At 59.7% G+C, this 17500-nt stretch overlaps 1 non-coding gene across 1 annotated transcript; it reads right to left on the reverse strand.

The window, feature by feature from the left end:
* Window positions 1–4376: 4376 nt before the first annotated feature.
* LOC131872222 (5S ribosomal RNA) lies at window positions 4377–4495 on the reverse strand. The gene has a single exon (XR_009370399.1). It is a non-coding gene; the product is annotated as a 5S ribosomal RNA (ribosomal RNA).
* Between the last annotated feature and the right edge of the window lie 13005 nt (window positions 4496–17500).

The raw sequence follows: 17500 nt of genomic DNA on the forward strand, positions 1-17500 counted from the left end.
GTTTCTGGTGCGCTCCGAAGTGGGGTTATTGGAGCGCATCAAAGGTGCGCAATGCTGGTGCGAACCCGGGAGCGCTCCGATGTGTGCTCCAAGGTGCGGCGTGCACGAAGTCCGAGCCCGGTTTGCCCCGGGTGCGCACCTCGCGTGCACCTTCGCCGGGGTGAGCACCTTGGTGTGCAGACCTTGGTTGGGTTGCGCGCCCTGGTGCGCACCAAGGAGCGCTCTGAAGTGTGCTCCAAGGTGCGGCGTGCACGAAGTCGGAGCCCGGTTTGCCCCGGGTGTGCACCTCGGGTGCGCACCTCGCGTGCACCTTCGCTGCGGTGGGCACCTTGGCTGGGTTGCGCGCCTTGGTGGGCACCATGCAGTGCACGAAGTCGGAGCCCGGATTGCCCCGGGCGCGCACCTCCGCCAGGGTGGGCACCTTGGTGCGCACAACTTGCCTGGGCTGCGCACCAGGAAGGGCTCAAGATGGCACCCGCGTTCCGTTTTTTTCACTATCTTTCAGAACGGAAATTTTAAAATCTCGTTTTTTTTTGCCTTTTCTGGAAATTAGTGAAGGCAGCGCATCAAAGGTGCGCAACGCTGGTGCGAACCTGGGAGCGCTCCGATGTGTGCTCCAAGGTGCGGCGTGCACGAAGTCGGACCCCGGTTTGCCCCGGGTGCGCACCTCGCGTGCACCTTGGTGCGCACACCTTGGCTGGGTTGCGCGCCCTGGTGGGCACCATGGTGCGCACCAAGGAGCGCTCCGAAGTGTGCTCCAAGGTGCGGCGTGCACGAAGTCGGAGCCCGGTTTGCCCCGGGTGCGCACCTCGCGTGCACCTTCGCCGCGGTGGGCACCATGGCGTGCACGAAGTCGGAGCCCGGTTTGCCCCGGGTGCGCACCTCGCGTGCACCTTCGCCGGGGTGGGCACCTTGGTGTGCAGACCTTGGCTGGGTTGCGCGCCCTGGTGGGCACCATGGTGCGCACCAAGGAGCGCTCCGAAGTGTGCTCCAAGGTGCGGCCTGCACGAAGTCGGAGCCCGGTTTGCCCCGGGTGTGCACCTCGGGTGGGCACCTTGGTGCGCATGCCTTGCCTGGGCTGCGCACCAGGGCGGGCTCAAGATGGCACCCGCGTTCCTTTTTTTTCACTATCTTTCAAAACGGAAATTTTAAAATCTCATTTTTTTTTGCCTTTTTCTGGAAATTAGTGAAGGCAGCGCATCAAAGGTGCGCACCTCGCTGCCCACCACGGTGCGCAACGCCGGTGGGCACCCGGGAGTGCTTCGAAGTGTGCTCCAAGGTGCTGCGTGCACGTTGTCGGAGCCCGGTTTGCCCCGGGTGCGCACCTCGCGTGCACCTTCGTCGGGGTGGGCACCTTGGCTGGGTTTGCCCCGGCTGCGCTCCGAAGCGGGGTTATTGGAGCGCCGCCTCTTTTTTTGTCGGAGCGTTTGGTGGGGTTTCTCGCATTGGCTCTTCCGAGGCCCGGTTGCCACCCTGGCGCGCACGAAGTCGGAAGTAGGGTTAATTGCCCGGGTGCGCACCTTTGCCAGGGTGGGCACCTTACCTGGGCTGCGCACCAGGGCGGGCTCAAGATGGCACGCGCGTTCCGTTTTTTTCACTATCTTTCAAAACGGAAATTTTAAAATCTCCTTTTTTTTTTGCCTTTTCTGGAAATTAGTGAAGGCAGCGCATCAAAGGTGCGCACCTCGCTGCCCACCTTGGTGTGCTCTGAGGTGCGCACCCGGGAGCGCTACGAAGTGTGCTCCAAGGTGCGGCGTGCACGTTGTCGGAGCCCGGTTTGCCCCGGGTGCGCACCTCGCCTGCACCTTGGCCGGGGTGGGCACCTTGGCTGGGTTTGCCCAGGGTGCGCTCCGAAGCGGGGTTACTGGAGCGCCCCCTCTTTTTTTGTCAGAGCGTTTGGTGGGGTTTCTCGCATTGGCTCTTCCCAGGCCCGGTTGTTGGGTGCGCTCCCACCCTGGCGCGCGCGAAGTTGGAAGTTGGGTTAATTGCCCGGGCGCGCACCTTCGCCAGGGTGGGCACCTTGGTGCGCACACCTTGGCTGGGCTGCGCACCAGGGCGGGCTCAAGATGGCACCAGCATTCCCTTTTTCTCACTATCTTTCAAAACGGAAATTTTAAAATCTCGTTTTTTTTTTGCCTTTTATGGAAATTAGTGAAGGCATCGCATCAAAGGTGCGCACCTCGCTGCCCACCTTGGTGTGCTCCGAGGTGCCCACCACGGTGCGCAACGCCGGTGCGAACCCGGGAGCGCCCCGATGTGTGCTCCAAGGTGCGGCGTGCACGAAGTCGGACCCCGGTTTGCCCCGGGTGCGCACCTCGCGTGCACCTTGGTGCGCACACCTTGGCTGGGTTGCGCGGCCTGGTGGGCACCATGGTGCGCACCAAGGAGCGCTCCGAAGTGTGCTCCAAGGTGCGGCGTGCACGAAGTCGGAGCCCGGTTTGCCCCGGGTACGCACCTCGCGTGCACCTTCGCCGGGGTGGGCACCTCGGCTGGGTTGCGCGCCCTGGTGCGCACCAAGGAGCGCTCCGAAGTGTGCTCCAAGGTGCGGCGTGCACGAAGTCGGAGCCCGGTTTGCCCCGGGTGCGCACCTTCGCCGCGGTGCGCACCATGGCGTGCACGAAGTCGGAGCCCGGTTTGCCCCGGGTGCGCACCTCGCGTGCACCTTCGGCGGGGTTGCGCGCCCTGGTGGGCACCATGGTGCGCACCAAGGAGCGCTCCGAAGTGTGCTCCAAGGTGCGGCGTGCACGAAGTCGGAGCCCGGTTTGCCCCGGGTGCGCACCTCGCGTGCACCTTCGGCGGGGTTGCGCGCCCTGGTGGGCACCATGGTGCGCACCAAGGAGCGCTCCGAAGTGTGCTCCAAGGTGCGGCGTGCACGAAGTCGGAGCCCGGTTTGCCCCGGGTGCGCACCTCGCGTGCACCTTCGCCGCGGTGGGCACCATGGCGTGCACGAAGTCGGAGCCCGGTTTGCCCCGGGTGCGCACCTCGCGTGCACCTTCGCCGGGGTGGGCACCTCGGCTGGGTTGCGCGCCCTGGTGCGCACCAAGGAGCGCTCCGAAGTGTGCTCCAAGGTGCGGCGTGCACGAAGTCGGAGCCCGGTTTGCCCCGGGTGCGCACCTCGCGTGCACCTTCGCCAGGGTGGGCACCTCGGTGCGCACACCTTCTCAATGTTTTCTTGCCTTTTCTGGAAATTGGTGAAGGCAGCGCATCAAAGGTGCGCACCTCGGTGTGCTCCGAGGTGCGAACCCGAGAGCGCTCCGAGGTGCCCACGAAGTCGAAAGTCGGGTTAATTGCATTGTTTTCCCCGGGTGCGCTCCGAGGTGCGCAACATCGGCGCGCACCAAGGAGGGCTCCGAAGTGTGCTCCAAGGTGCGCACGATGGCGTGCACCTCTGGTGCGCACGATTCGGAGCTCGGTTTGACCGGGGTGCGCACACCTTGGCTGGGTTGCGCACCTTTTGTGCGCTCCAAGGTGCGCACGAAGTCGGAGCTCGGTTTGCCCCGGGTGCGCACCTTCGCCAGGGTGCGCACCTTGATGCGCACGCCTTGGCTGGGCTGCGCACCTTGGTGGGCGCCATGGTGCGCACCTTTCGTGCGCTCCAAGGTGCGCACGAAGTCGGAGCTCGGTTTGCCCCGGGTGCGCACCTTGGTGGGCGCCATGGTGCACTCCGAGGTGCCCAAGATTGGTGCGCACCAAGGAGCGCTCCGAAGTGCGCTCCAAGGTGCGCGCGAAGTCGAAAGTTGGGTTAATTGTCCGGTTTGCCTCGGGTGCGCACCTTGCGTGCACCTTCGCCAGGGTGGGCGCCTTGGTGCGCACACCTTGGCTGGGCTGCGCACACCTTGGCACCCGCGTTTCCTTCATTTTAAATTTTTTTTTTTTACAATCTCTCAAGTGGGAAATTCTATAATCTCAACTTTTTTTGCCTTTTCAGGAAACTTTTGAATGGAGCGCATCATTGGTGCGCTCCGAAGTGTGCTCCAAAGCTCTCTCCAGCTGCGTGCACCTGCCCCGGCCGCGCACCCGGCCCCGCCCAGCTTCGCTCACCTGTCCCGGGCGTCTGGTGCGGAACCTTAGAGTAAGAAACATCACCGTGCACCTTGGCCAACGTGCGCGACTCGACCGAGCGCGCACTGGCCGAGGTGCACACCGATTTCACCTGGGTGCGCGCGCAGCACCTCGGGCGCACCGGGGTGCGCGCACAACGCCCGGGTTGCACCGTGGCCTGTGTGCTCGGGGCGCCTCGGGTGCGCGCTCGGTGTCGCCCCCGCGCGCGCGGTAGTGCGGGCAGCGCACCCCGGCCCGGCCCGGCCCCGACGAGAACGCAAACGGGCAAAAGGTTTATTCAAATAGCATTGCGACGCCCGGCGAAAAACTAAAAAAGGGTGCAACACCGGGACTTCCCGGGAGGTCACCCATCCCAGTACTACTCCGGCCCAAGCGCGCTTAACTGCGGAGTTCTGATGGGATCCGGTGCACTAACGCTGGTATGATCGCACCCGTTATGAGCTTGTCGCAGTGTGTACTTAGCAAACCGCGACCCACGTGCGAATCCACCCCGGCCACCCACCCCCGTCGAGGTGCACACCCTCCCTCGCGAAGTGCGCCCCGTTCGCCAAGTGTGAGCCCTGCCCGGGTGCGCGCACCTTGCTAGGGCGTCGGGTGTGCACCCGGCCCGGCCTACGTGCGTGCACCTGGAGGGGGCGTCGTGTGCGTGCAGTGTCCCGTCTGCAACGCGGTGCCCACACACCACCTCGGGCGCAACGACCTGCGCTCACATGTGGGCCGAGTGCACCTTGGTGCATGTTCGGGGCGCCTCGGGTGCACGCTCGATCTTGCCCCGGTGCACCAAGGCGCTCGGTTTGCCCCGGGTGCGCACTTGGTGCAAGGTGGGCACCCAAAATAGGGATCAAGCACCAAAACACAAGTTTCGGGATGCAAAATGGGACCCAAGGACCACAAATGCGTTCCAAGACCCATGATGGGTCCACGAGAACAAAAATGTGTTCCGAGACTTAATAAACAAATATTGGGTTTTAGGAGAAGAAACATGCTCTGATGCCCAAAACGAGAATCGACCCCGAAAAGGCCACAGGCCAAAAGTGGGATGCGAGACAAAAAAAAATGGGACCCGAGGACCAAAATTGGGTTCCCAGGTCGAAGACAGGGCAACCGGACAAGAAACGACCTCTAAGGCTCGAAATGAGTCCCGACGACTAAAACTTGACAAGAAGCACCCATCAGGCACCCAACTCGACACCCATGGGATGCCGACCCACCCGGGCTTCCACCTAGCACACCTTGGCACCCACCCACCCTCGCACCCAACCTCGCACCCAACTTAGCACCTTTGAACCCACATTGGCACTCACCCTGACCCTGGCACCTTGGAACCCACATTGGCACTCACCTTGACCCTGGCACCCACCTTTGCACTCACCTTGGGACCCACCCTGGCTCCCACCTCGGCACCCACCCAGACACCCACCTTGGTTCCTTGGCACCCACCTTGGATCCTTGGCACCCACCCCGACACCCACCTTGGCACGCAACTTGGCTACTTGCCACCCACCTTGGCTCCTTGACGCCCACCCCGACAACCACCCCGTGACCTACCCTGGCTAGGGTTGGTGCACACCCACCCTGGTGCCCACCTTGGCACCCACCCTATGACCCACCTTGGCACGCACCTTAGTACCCACCCCGTTACCCACCCTAGGACCCACCCCGTGACCCACCTTGGCCAGGGTGGGTGCACCCACCCTGGTGCCCACCTTGGCACCCACCCATCCTAGCACCCAGCCTGTGACCGGGCTTGGAACCCAACCTTGCACCCGCACCCGTCTTGGCCAGTGTGGGTGCGCACCCATCCTGGCACCCACGTTGTGACACACCCTTTAACCCACGCACCCTAGCACCCACGTTGGCACCCACCTTGGAACCCAACCTAGCAACTTGGCACCCACCCCGTGACCCACCTTGGCATCCACCATAGCAGTCGCCGACTTGGCACCCACCTCGGCACCCACCTTGACACTTGTGGACCCACCTTGCCACTCACCCTAGCATCGACCCATCCTAGCACCCACCCTGGCACCTTTGCACCCTAGCACTCACCCATCCTAGCACCTAACCTGTGACCCACCTTGACACTCACCCTCGCACCCACCTTGGAACCCAACCTAGCACCCACCCACCCTGACACCAACCCTAGCACCTACCCACCCTTGCACCCACCCTGTGACCCATCTTGGCACCCACCCATCCTACCACTCAACCTATCACCCACCTTCTCACCCACCTTGGCATCCACCTTAGCACCCACCCACACTGGCACCTTGGCACCCACCTCGGGCAAGGTGGGTGCACACCCACCCTGGCACCCAATTTAGAACCCACCGAGCATGTTACCCACCTTGGCACCCACATTGCAGCCCACCCTAGTACCCACCCTATGACCCACATTGGCATCCACACCCTAGCACCCAGGCACCTCGACACCCGCCTTGACACCCACCCTAGCACTGAACCTGTGACCCACCTTGGAACTCACCCTAGAACCCACCCACCCTGTGAACCACCTTGGCATCCACCTTAGCACCCACCCACCTTGGCACCCACTCTAGCACTCACCCATCCTAACACCCAACTTGTTACCCACCTTGGCACCCGCCCTCGCGTCCACCTTGAAACCCACCCTAGCACCCACCCACGCAGGAGCCCACCTTGGCACCCAACCTAACACCCACGCATCCTGGCACCCAACTTGTGACCCACCTTGGAACCCACCCTAGTACCCACCTTTGAACCCACTATATCACCAACCCACCTTGGCACCCACCCTATGACCCTCTTTGGAATCCACCCTAGCACGCACCCACCCTGGCACCCACCATGGAGCGCACCCTAGCACCCACCCACCTCGGCACGCACCTCAACACCCACCTTGGTGTGCGCACTGCGCCAACCTCTCAAAGACCCTATGTGGTGCGCTCCAAAGTGTACACCTTTGGTGCGCTCCAAGGTGCGCACCTTTGGTGCACACCGAGGTGCACACCAAAGTGTGCACCGAGGTGAGCACCAAAGTGCACTCCAGGGTGCACACCAAGGCGTGCACCTTTGGTGCGGTCAATGCAAACGAATTCGGAAGTTGGGGTCGATGTCCTAATCGCTGCTGCAGACTACACGTATGAGAATCGGACAAATAGCTTTATATAGGGGAGGTGTTGCGTTTGATGGGTCGACTCCCCTGGTTGTGTGCACTGCACCAACTTCAAAGACCCTGTCTTGTTTAAGAAGTCAAAAGTTGGGGTGGATGTCCTAATCATTGCTGCAGTCTACGCATGTATGAGAATCAGACAAATAGCTTATATAGGGGAGGTGTTGCATTCGGTGGGTTGACTCCCCTGGTTGTGCGCACTGCGCCAACCTCAAAGACCCCGCATAGCAGAAGAAGTCGGAAGTCGGATTTTGGTGAGCACCAAGGCGTGCACCTTTGGTGCGGTCAACGCAGACGAATTCAGAAGTTGGGGTGGATGTCCTAATCGTTGTTGCAGGCTACACATGTATGAGAATCAGACAAATAGCTTATATAGGGGAGGTGTTGGGTTTGATGGGTCAACTCCCTTGGTTGTGCGCATTACGCCAACCTCAAAGACCTTGTTTTCGTTAAGAAGTCAAAAGTTGGGGTCAATGTCCTAATGGCTCCTGCAGGCTACACATGTATGAGAATCGGACAAATAGCTTATATAGGGGAGGTGTTGGGTTTGATGGGTCGACTCCCCTGGTTGTGCGCATTACGTCAACCTCAAAGACCTTGTTTTCGTTAAGAAGTCAAAAGTTGGGGTCGATGTCCTAATTGCTCCTGTAGACTACACATGTATGAGAATCAGACAAATAGCTTATATAGGGGAGGTGTTGGGTTTGATGGGTTGACTCCCCTAGTTGTTCGCATTACACCAACCTCAAAGACCTTGTTTTCGTTTAGAAGCCGAAAGTTGGGGTCGATGTCCTAATTGCTCCTGCAGGCTACGCATGTATGAGAATCAGACAAATAGCTTATATAGGGGAGGTGTTGGGTTTGATGGGTCGACTCCCCTGGTTGTGCGCATTGCGCCAACCTCAAAGACCCTGCATTGCGGATGAAGTCGAAAGTCAGAGTTTGGTGTGCTACAAGGTGTGGTCGAAGGTGCTCACCTAGGTGTGCACCTTTGGAGCACAGGAAAAGTGCCCTCCAAAAGTGCGCACCTTTGGAGTGCACAAAAGTGCCCTCCAAAAGTGCGCACCTTTGGAGCGCAGAAAAGTGCCCTCCAAAAAGTGCCCTCCAAAAGTGCGCACCTTTGGAGCGCAGAAAAGTGCCCTCCAAAAAGTGCCCTCCAAAAGTGCGCACCTTTGGAGCGCAGAAAAGTGCCCTCCAAAAAGTGCCCTCCAAAAGTGCGCACCTTTGGAGCGCAGAAAAGTGCCCTCCAAAAAGTGCCCTCCAAAAGTGCGCACCTTTGGAGCGCAGAAAAGTGCCCTCCAAAAAGTGCCCTCCAAAAGTGCGCACCTTTGGAGCGCAGAAAAGTGCCCTCCAAAAAGTGCCCTCCAAAAGTGCGCACCTTTGGAGCGCAGAAAAGTGCCCTCCAAAAAGTGCCCTCCAAAAGTGCGCACCTTTGGAGCGCAGAAAAGTGCCCTCCAAAAAGTGCCCTCCAAAAGTGCGCACCTTTGGAGCGCAGAAAAGTGCCCTCCAAAAAGTGCCCTCCAAAAGTGCGCACCTTTGGAGCGCAGAAAAGTGCCCTCCAAAAAGTGCCCTCCAAAAGTGCGCACCTTTGGAGCGCAGAAAAGTGCCCTCCAAAAAGTGCCCTCCAAAAGTGCGCACCTTTGGAGCGCAGAAAAGTGCCCTCCAAAAGTGCGCACCTTTGGAGCGCACAAAAGTGCCCTCCAAAAGTGCGCACTTTTGGTGCGCACCAAGGCGCTGGTTCGGTCGTTGCAGGCGAGTTCGGAAGTTGGGGTCGATGTCCTGAGCGGAGGTGCAAACTACACAGGTGTCGGAATCGGACAAATAGCTTATATAGGGGAGGTGTATGCTTCGATGGGTCGACTCCCCAGGTTGAGCGCACCGCGCCAACCTCAAAGACCCTACGGTATGGATGAAGTCGGAAGTTGGGTCCGATGACCGATTCGATTAGTAGGTATGCTCATGAGGTCGGAATTTGGGTCCGATGACCTGCCATGTGCAGGAAGGCGAATGTTGACACTGTGCGTTGCAAGGTGCACACCAAGGCGCTGGTGCGGTCTTTTTAGTCGAGTTCGGAAGTTGGGGTCGATGTCCTGATCGGAGGTGCAAGCTACACAGGTGTGGGAATCGGACAAATAGCTTATATAGGGGAGGTGTATGCTTCGTTGGGTCGACTCCCCGGGTTGAGCGCACCGCGCCAACCTCAAAGACCCTACGGTATGGATGAAGTCGGAAGTTGGGTCCGATGACCGATTCGATATGTAGGCATACTCGCGAGGTCGGAATTTGGGTCCGATGACCTGCCACGTGCAGGAAGGCGAATGTTGGCACTGTGCGTTGCAAGGTGCGCACCAAGGCGCTGGTTCGGTCGTTGGAGGCGAGTTCGGAAGTTGGGGTCGATGTCTTGATCGGAGGTGCAAACTACACAGGTGTGGGAATCGGACAAATAGCTTATATAGGGGAGGTGTATGCTTCGTTGGGTCGACTCCCCGGGTTGAGCGCACCGCGCCAACCTCAAAGACCCTACGGTATGGATGAAGTCGGAAGTTGGGTCCGATGACCGATTCGATATGTAGGCATACTCGCGAGGTCGGAATTTGGGTCCGATGACCTGCCATGTGCAGGAAGGCGAATGTTGGGACTGTGCGTCGCAAGGTGCGCACCAAGGCGCTGGTGCCGTCGTTGCAGTCGAGTTCGGAAGTTGGGGTCGATGTCCTGGTCAGAGGTGCAAACTACACAGGTGTGGGAATCGGACAAATAGCTTATATAGGGGAGGTGTATGCTTCGATGGGTCGACTCCCTGGGTTGAGCGCACCGCGCCAACCTCAAAGACCCTACAGTATGGATGAAGTCGGAAGTTGGGTCCGATGACCGATTCGATACGTAGGCATATTGGCGAGGTCTGAATTTGTGTCCGATGACCTGCCATGCGCAGGAAGGCGGAATTTGGGTCCGATGACCGAGTTGATGGCGTGCCATGCGCAGAAAGGCGGAATTTGGGTCCGATGACCGAGTTGATGTTGATGGCCCGCCATGCACAGGAAGGCGGAATTTGGGTCCGATGACCGATTTGAAGGCGTGCCATACGCAAAAAGGCGGAGTTTGGGTCCGATGACCGAGTTGATATTGATGGCCCGCCATGCGCAGGAAGGCGGAATTTGGGTCCGATGACCTGACATACGCATGGAGTCCGACTCGGGGGCCGATGTTCGATTCGATGACTTGCATTGTGGGTAAAGTCGGAAGTTGTGGTCTTTGACCCGATTCGATGACCAGACTTCGGCTGCTTGAGAATCGGACAAATAACTTATATAGGGGAGGTAGTGTTCTCGAGCATCCTCCCCCCGTGCCCGTTTATGTCGATTGATGCTGGTGCTCGACTGGTTGGAGCGCTCGGATGCAAAAATCTTGCACCAGGATTTATCGATTGTGATGGACACGGCAAGTCTCCTGATTGCTATGCAGGAGCTCATCGTGAATCTCTATGCGGCCTTGGTATGGACTCGACCTGCGGAATGGTTCGGCAATGGTAGTCGCTCCAACACGTCCTTGCAATGGCCACAGAGGTGATTCGACTAGAGCTCCAGTCTAGCTTTTGGGTTGCTTGGCGGACTGGTATAGCCGCGATCGAGTTCCGGCCATGAACGTTTTAGATAGCTCTTGGGCTTTCTGGGACGGAAGTCGGAAGTTTGGGCTGTTGTCCGATTTGATGACCATTCTTCGGATGTGTGAGAATCGGACAAATAACTTATATAGGGGACTGTGTTGTCTCACGCAGCCCCCTCCGTGCCCCTCTATCTCGACCGATGTTGGTGCTTGAAAGGGTTGGGATCGCTCGGATTTATAAACGTGCACCACCATTTGTCGAGTGTGAGGGACGCGGCAGGTCTCCTAAATGCTATGCGGGCGCTCTCTGAGAATCTCTATCCGGCCTCGACACAGACTAGTCTTGCTGAATGGTTTGGCACTGGTAGTCGATCCAACACGTCGTTGTTGTGGCCGCCTAGGCGATTCGATTCGAGCCCCCGTCTAGCTTTTGGGTTGCTTGGCGGATTTTGCCCTATCCGCAAGTGAGCTCGGTCCCTAAACGTTCGAGAAACCCGATTGCTATGCGCCGACTCTCTTTCTTGCGAGCCTCCATCTAGCTTTTGGGTCTCTACGGAACGGAAGTCGGAATCTGGGACCGTTGTTTGATTCGACGAGGCAGACTACGGTTGTGCGAGAATCGGACAAATAACTTATATAGGGGAGGTGTTGACTGGAGCATTCTCCCCCGTGCCCCTCTAACTCGACCAATGCTGGCGCTCGAACGGTGGTAGCGCTCGGATTTTCATTGAGCGCCAGCATTGGTCGATTTAGAGGGGCATGCGAGATTCCCGAATGCTATGCGAGGGCTCTAACGGAAATGTCTATTGGTTTCGGTATGGATGCAATTGCGAGTGGTTCGGCAAAGGTAGTCGTTCCGATGCGTCCATGTCGTGGCCAAATCGATAATTCGATTTGAGCCCTCGTATAGCATTTGGGTCTCTCGATGTGATTCCGCATTCCAGTCCCTTTGGGCACTGCTTGAGCCGCATCCCAGGGGGTTCCCTTCCCAATAATCTGCCTCGCAACCCGATTGCTATGCGGTGAGGCTCCTCGGCCGCCTCGGAACTATCTGTGTATCAGACGCATCGCGGGATAAGGGGTTGGCAACGGTAGTCGCCCCAAGCGCGTCCGATGCTTGGACCATTCCGAGGCGGCCCTGAAGCCTCTTCCGTCTAGCCGTTGGGTCCTTCTCGCCGCATCCCTCGCCTCGCACCCCGATTGCTATGCGGTGAGGCTCCTCGGCCGCCTCGGAACTATCTGTGTATCGGACGCGTCGCGGGATAAGGGGTTGTCACTGGTAGTCGCCCCAAGCGCGTCCGATGCTTGGACCATTCCGAGGCGGCCCTGAAGCCTCTTCCGTCTAGCCGTTGGGTCCTTCTCGCCGCATCCCTCGCCTCGCACCCCGATTGCTATGCGGTGAGGCTCCTCGGCCGCCTCGGAACTATCTGTGTATCGGACGCGTCGCGGGATAAGGGGTTGTCATTGGTAGTCGCCCCAAGCGCGTCCGATGCTTGGACCATTCCGAGGCGGCCCTGAAGCCTCTTCCGTCTAGCCGTTGGGTCCTTCTCGCCGCATCCCTCGCCTCGCACCCCGATTGCTATGCGGTGAGGCTCCTCGGCCGCCTCGGAACTATCTGTGTATCGGACGCGTCGCGGGATAAGGGGTTGTCACTGGTAGTCGCCCCAAGCGCGTCCGATGCTTGGACCATTCCGAGGCGGCCCTGAAGCCTCTTCCGTCTAGCCGTTGGGTCCTTCTCGCCGCATCCCTCGCCTCGCACCCCGATTGCTATGCGGTGAGGCTCCTCGGCCGCCTCGGAACTATCTGTGTATCGGACGCGTCGCGGGATAAGGGGTTGTCACTGGTAGTCGCCCCAAGCGCGTTCGATGCTTGGACCATTCCGAGGCGGCCCTGAAGCCTCTTCCGTCTAGCCGTTGGGTCCTTCTCGCCGCATCCCTCGCCTCGCACCCCGATTGCTATGCGGTGAGGCTCCTCGGCCGCCTTGGAACTATCTGTGTATCGGACGCGTCGCGGGATAAGGGGTTGTCACTGGTAGTCGCCCCAAGCGCGTCCGATGCTTGGACCATTCCGAGGCGGACCCGAAGCCTCTTCCGTCTAGCCGTTGGGTCCTTCTCGCCGCATCCTTCGCCTCGCACCCCGATTGCTATGCGGTGAGGCTCCTCGGCCGCCTCGGAACTATCTGTGTATCGGACGCGTCGCGGGATAAGGGGTTGTCACTGGTAGTCGCCCCAAGCGCGTCCGATGCTTGGACCATTCCGAGGCGGACCCGAAGCCTCTTCCGTCTAGCCGTTGGGTCCTTCTCGCCGCATCCCTCGCCTCGCACCCCGATTGCTATGCGGTGAGGCTCCTCGGCCGCCTTGGAACTATCTGTGTATCGGACGCGTCGCGGGATAAGGGGTTGTCACTGGTAGTCGCCCCAAGCGCGTCCGATGCTTGGACCATTCCGAGGTGGACCCGAAGCCTCTTCCGTCTAGCCGTTGGGTCCTTCTCGCCGCATCCCTCGCCTCGCACCCCGATTGCTATGCGGTGAGGCTCCTCGGCCGCCTTGGAACTATCTGTGTATCGGACGCGTCGCGGGATAAGGGGTTGTCACTGGTAGTCGCCCCAAGCGCGTCCGATGCTTGGACCATTCCGAGGCGGACCCGAAGCCTCTTCCGTCTAGCCGTTGGGTCCTTCTCGCCGCATCCCTCGCCTCGCACCCCGATTGCTATGCGGTGAGGCTCCTCGGCCGCCTTGGAACTATCTGTGTATCGGACGCGTCGCGGGATAAGGGGTTGTCACTGGTAGTCGCCCCAAGCGCGTCCGATGCTTGGACCATTCCGAGGCGGCCCCGAAGCCTCTTCCGTGTAGCCGTTGGGTCGTTCTCGCCGCATCCCTCGCCTCGCACCCCGATTGCTATGCGGTGAGGCTCCTCGGCCGCCTTGGAACTATCTGTGTATCGGACGCGTCGTGGGATAAGGGGTTGTCACTGGTAGTCGCCCCAAGCGCGTCCGATGCTTGGACCATTCCGAGGCGGCCCCGAAGCCTCTTCCGTGTAGCCGTTGGGTCCTTCTCGCCGCATCCCTCGCCTCGCACCCCGATTGCTATGCGGTGAGGCTCCTCGGCCGCCTTGGAACTATCTGTGTATCGGACGCGTCGCGGGATAAGGGGTTGTCACTGGTAGTCGCCCCAAGCGCGTCCGATGCTTGGACCATTCCGAGGCGGACCTGAAGCCTCTTCCCTCTAGCCGTTGGGGCTTTCTCGCCGCATCCCTCGCCTCGCACCCTGATTGCTATGCTGTGAGGCTCCTCGGCCGCCTTGGAACTATCTGTGTATCGGACGCATCGCGGGATAAGGGGTTGGCAGTGGTAGTCGCCCCAAGCGCATCCGATGCTTGGACCATTCCGAGGCGGCCCTGCAGCCTCTTCCGTCTAGCCGTTGGGGCCATCTCGCCGCATCCCCCACCTCGCACCACGATTGCTATGCGGTGAGGCTCCTTGGCCGCCTCGGAACTATCTGTGTATCGGACGCATCGCGGGATAAGGGGTTGTCACTGGTAGTCGCCCCAAGCGCGTCCGATGCTTGGACTATTCCGAGGCGGCCCTGCAGCCTCTTCCGTCTAGCCGTTGGGGCCATCTCGCTGCATCCCCCACCTCCTCGGCCGCCTCGGAACTATCTGTGTATCGGACGCATCGCGGGATAAGGGGTTGGCAGTGGTAGTCGCCCCAAGCGCGTCCGATGCTTGGACTATTCCGAGGCAGCCCTGCAGCCTCTTCCGTCTAGCCTTTGGGGCCATCTCGCCGCATCCCTCGCCTCGCACCCCGATTGCTATGCGGTGAGGCTCCTCGGCCGCCTGGGAACTATCTTCGTATCGGACGCATCGCGGGATAAGGGGTTGTCACTGGTAGTCGCCCCAAGCGCGTCCGATGCTTGGACTATTCCGAGGCGGCCCTGTGGCCTCTTCCGTCTAGCCGTTGGGGCCATCTCGCCGCATCCCCCACCTCGCACCCCGATTGCTATGCGGTGAGGCTCTTCGGCCGCCTTGGAACTATCTTCGTATCGGACGCATCGCGGGATAAGGGGTTGTCACTGGTAGTGGCCCCAAGCGCGTCCGATGCTTGGACTATTCCGAGGCGGCCCTGCAGCCTCTTCCGTCTAGCCGTTGGGGCCATCTCGCCGCATCCCCCACCTCGCACCCCGATTGCTATGCGGTGAGGCTCCTCGGCCGCCTTGGAACTATCTTCGTATCGGACGCATCGCGGGATAAGGGGTTGTCACTGGTAGTCGCCCCAAGCGCGTCCGATGCTTGGACTATTCCGACGCGGCCCTGTGGCCTCTTCCGTCTAGCCGTTGGGGCCATCTCGCCGCATCCCCCACCTCGCACCCCGATTGCTATGCGGTGAGGCTCCTCGGCCGCCTTGGAACCATCTTCGTATCGGACGCATCGCGGGATAGGGGGCTGTCACTGGTAGTCGCCCCAAGCGTGTCCGATGCTTGGACCATTCCTAGGCGGCCCTGAAGCCTCTTCCGTCTAGCCGTTGGGGCCTTCCCGCCCCATCCCTCGCCTCGCACCCCCGATTGCTATGCGGTGAGGCTCCTCGGCCGCCTTGGAACCATCTGTGTATCGGACGCATCGCGGGATAAGGGGTTGGCACTGGCAGTCGCCCCAAGCGCGTCCGATGCTTGGACCATTCCGAGGTGGCCCTGAAGCCTCTTCCGTCTAGCCGTTGGGGCCTTCCCGCCCCATCCCTCGCCTCGCACCCCGATTGATATGCGGTGAGGCTCCTCGGCCGCCTTGGAACTATCTGTGTATCGGACGCATCGCGGGATAAGGGGTTGGCACTGGTAGTCGTCCCAATCGCATCCGATGCTTGGACCATTCCGAGGCGGCCCTGCAGCCTCTTCCGTTTAGCCGTCGGGGCCTTCCCGCCGCATCCCTCGCCTCGCATCCCGATTCCTATGCGGTGAGTCTTCTCGGCCGCCGCGGAACTATACCTGTTATTGCTACTGCATCCTTCGGCTGGTAACCTCCTCTGCCGCCTTGGAACGTTCTCTTTGTCGGACGCGTCGCGGGATAAGGGGTTGGCACTGGTAGTCGCCCCAAGCGCGCCCGATGCATAGACCGCTCCGAGTCGACCTTGCTTTCAGCCTCTCACATGCATAGACCTCTCTGAGTCGACCCTGCAGCCTCTCACGTTTAGCCTTTGGAATCTCGCCTCACAACATGATTGCTATCCTTGATGCATCCCTTGCCTCGAGCCCTGATTGCTTTCTTGGCTGCATCCCTCCTCTCCTCACAGCCCGGTTGTCATCACTGCTTCATCCGTCGCTTCATGCATTCTGGCTGCTGGGCCCTTCCCACCGCACACCTCGATTGCTATCTCTTCTGCATCACACACCCCGATTGCTATCTCTGCTACATCCCTCGGCTCTCACTTCTGCATCCTTCGCCTCACACCTCGATTGCTATCAATGCTGCATCCGTAACCTCACACCCCGATTGCTATGCGGGGAGGCTCCTTGGCCGCCTTGGAAATTTCTGTGTGTCGGACGCACCGCGGGATAAGGGGTTGGCACTGGTAGTCGCCCCAAGTGCGCCCGATTCTTAGACCGCTTCGAGGTGACCTCGTAGCCTCTTTCGTCCAGGCTTCCTGCCTTCAACGCCCTTTTTACACCTCGATTGCTATGCGCGGGCTCGTTGGCGTCTATCACCTCTCTGCGAAGAGTGGCACGATGATTGTTGGGGTAAATCGTAGCAGTCCGATCTCTGGCCTTGGGCCATTGTGAGGGCTGATCGATTTCCTGTGCGCATCTCGTGTTCGCCCAGTAACAGACTCGACGACTTGTAATCGGTCTTGTTCCCGATTGTTCCTGGAGGTAGTCTTCGGAACTCTTGGATTTGACCTGTCACTCGAACTGTCCTCTTCCGAGGATGCTTGTGTGTGTGTGCTTGTGCCATTTCCTTGGCGGTATTAACGAGATATTAAAGAGCGGAGTGAGCGCCTCGCCCAGCTATGTTTGGGGCTCTCACTCCCTTACCCGGTGTGCGACCGCTTTGCACGTAGGTTGCGGAGCATCGCGACTCTTTCGATGTTTGGCGGTTGTCTTCCGGTGATGCGTTGGTCCCGAAGTGCACGTTACTAGCATTTCTGCCATTGTTCTCGATCTTTGGCACGTTCCTTCGTTGCAATTGGATATATATCTCCGTTTATACGCGCAGGCTTCTCCCGCCTATTCAGCGCTGTCCCACTCTCAGCACTCTCGTGGTCTCCTTGGCTTCTCTCTCCCGTGAGCGAGCTCTCTTCTCGAGTCTTTTCCATGTCCCATGGAGGTTGCCTTGCGAAATTCGGGCACACAAACGTGACCGGATAAGAGCGGAATTGCCTATGAGGAGAAGCTCACCTTAGGGAGCAGCAATGCCGAGTGTTTCGACAGAGGGTAGAGGGGGCGTTGTTTGGGCGGTTGCACAAAAGAGTGCTACGTTTGCACTGAAGGTTGCTTCTTCGTCTCCGACGAACTCTTCGAGGCAAAAAAGCTTGTTTACGGGGTCGAGGTGGGACTGTTCGTGCGAGTTGCGCCACCAAAAGTGCGTAGGGGGCATATACCTGGGAAATGGATGTCTCTGAGTGGCCTTACTCGGTCGCGTGCACGGTGCATTCTCTAACGGCAGGACTGTCGCGAGCATGTGCGGTTCGGATGTTTTCG

This window comes from Cryptomeria japonica, unplaced genomic scaffold, assembly GCF_030272615.1.
Source record: "Cryptomeria japonica unplaced genomic scaffold, Sugi_1.0 HiC_scaffold_534, whole genome shotgun sequence".
Lineage (NCBI taxonomy): Eukaryota > Viridiplantae > Streptophyta > Pinopsida > Cupressales > Cupressaceae > Cryptomeria > Cryptomeria japonica.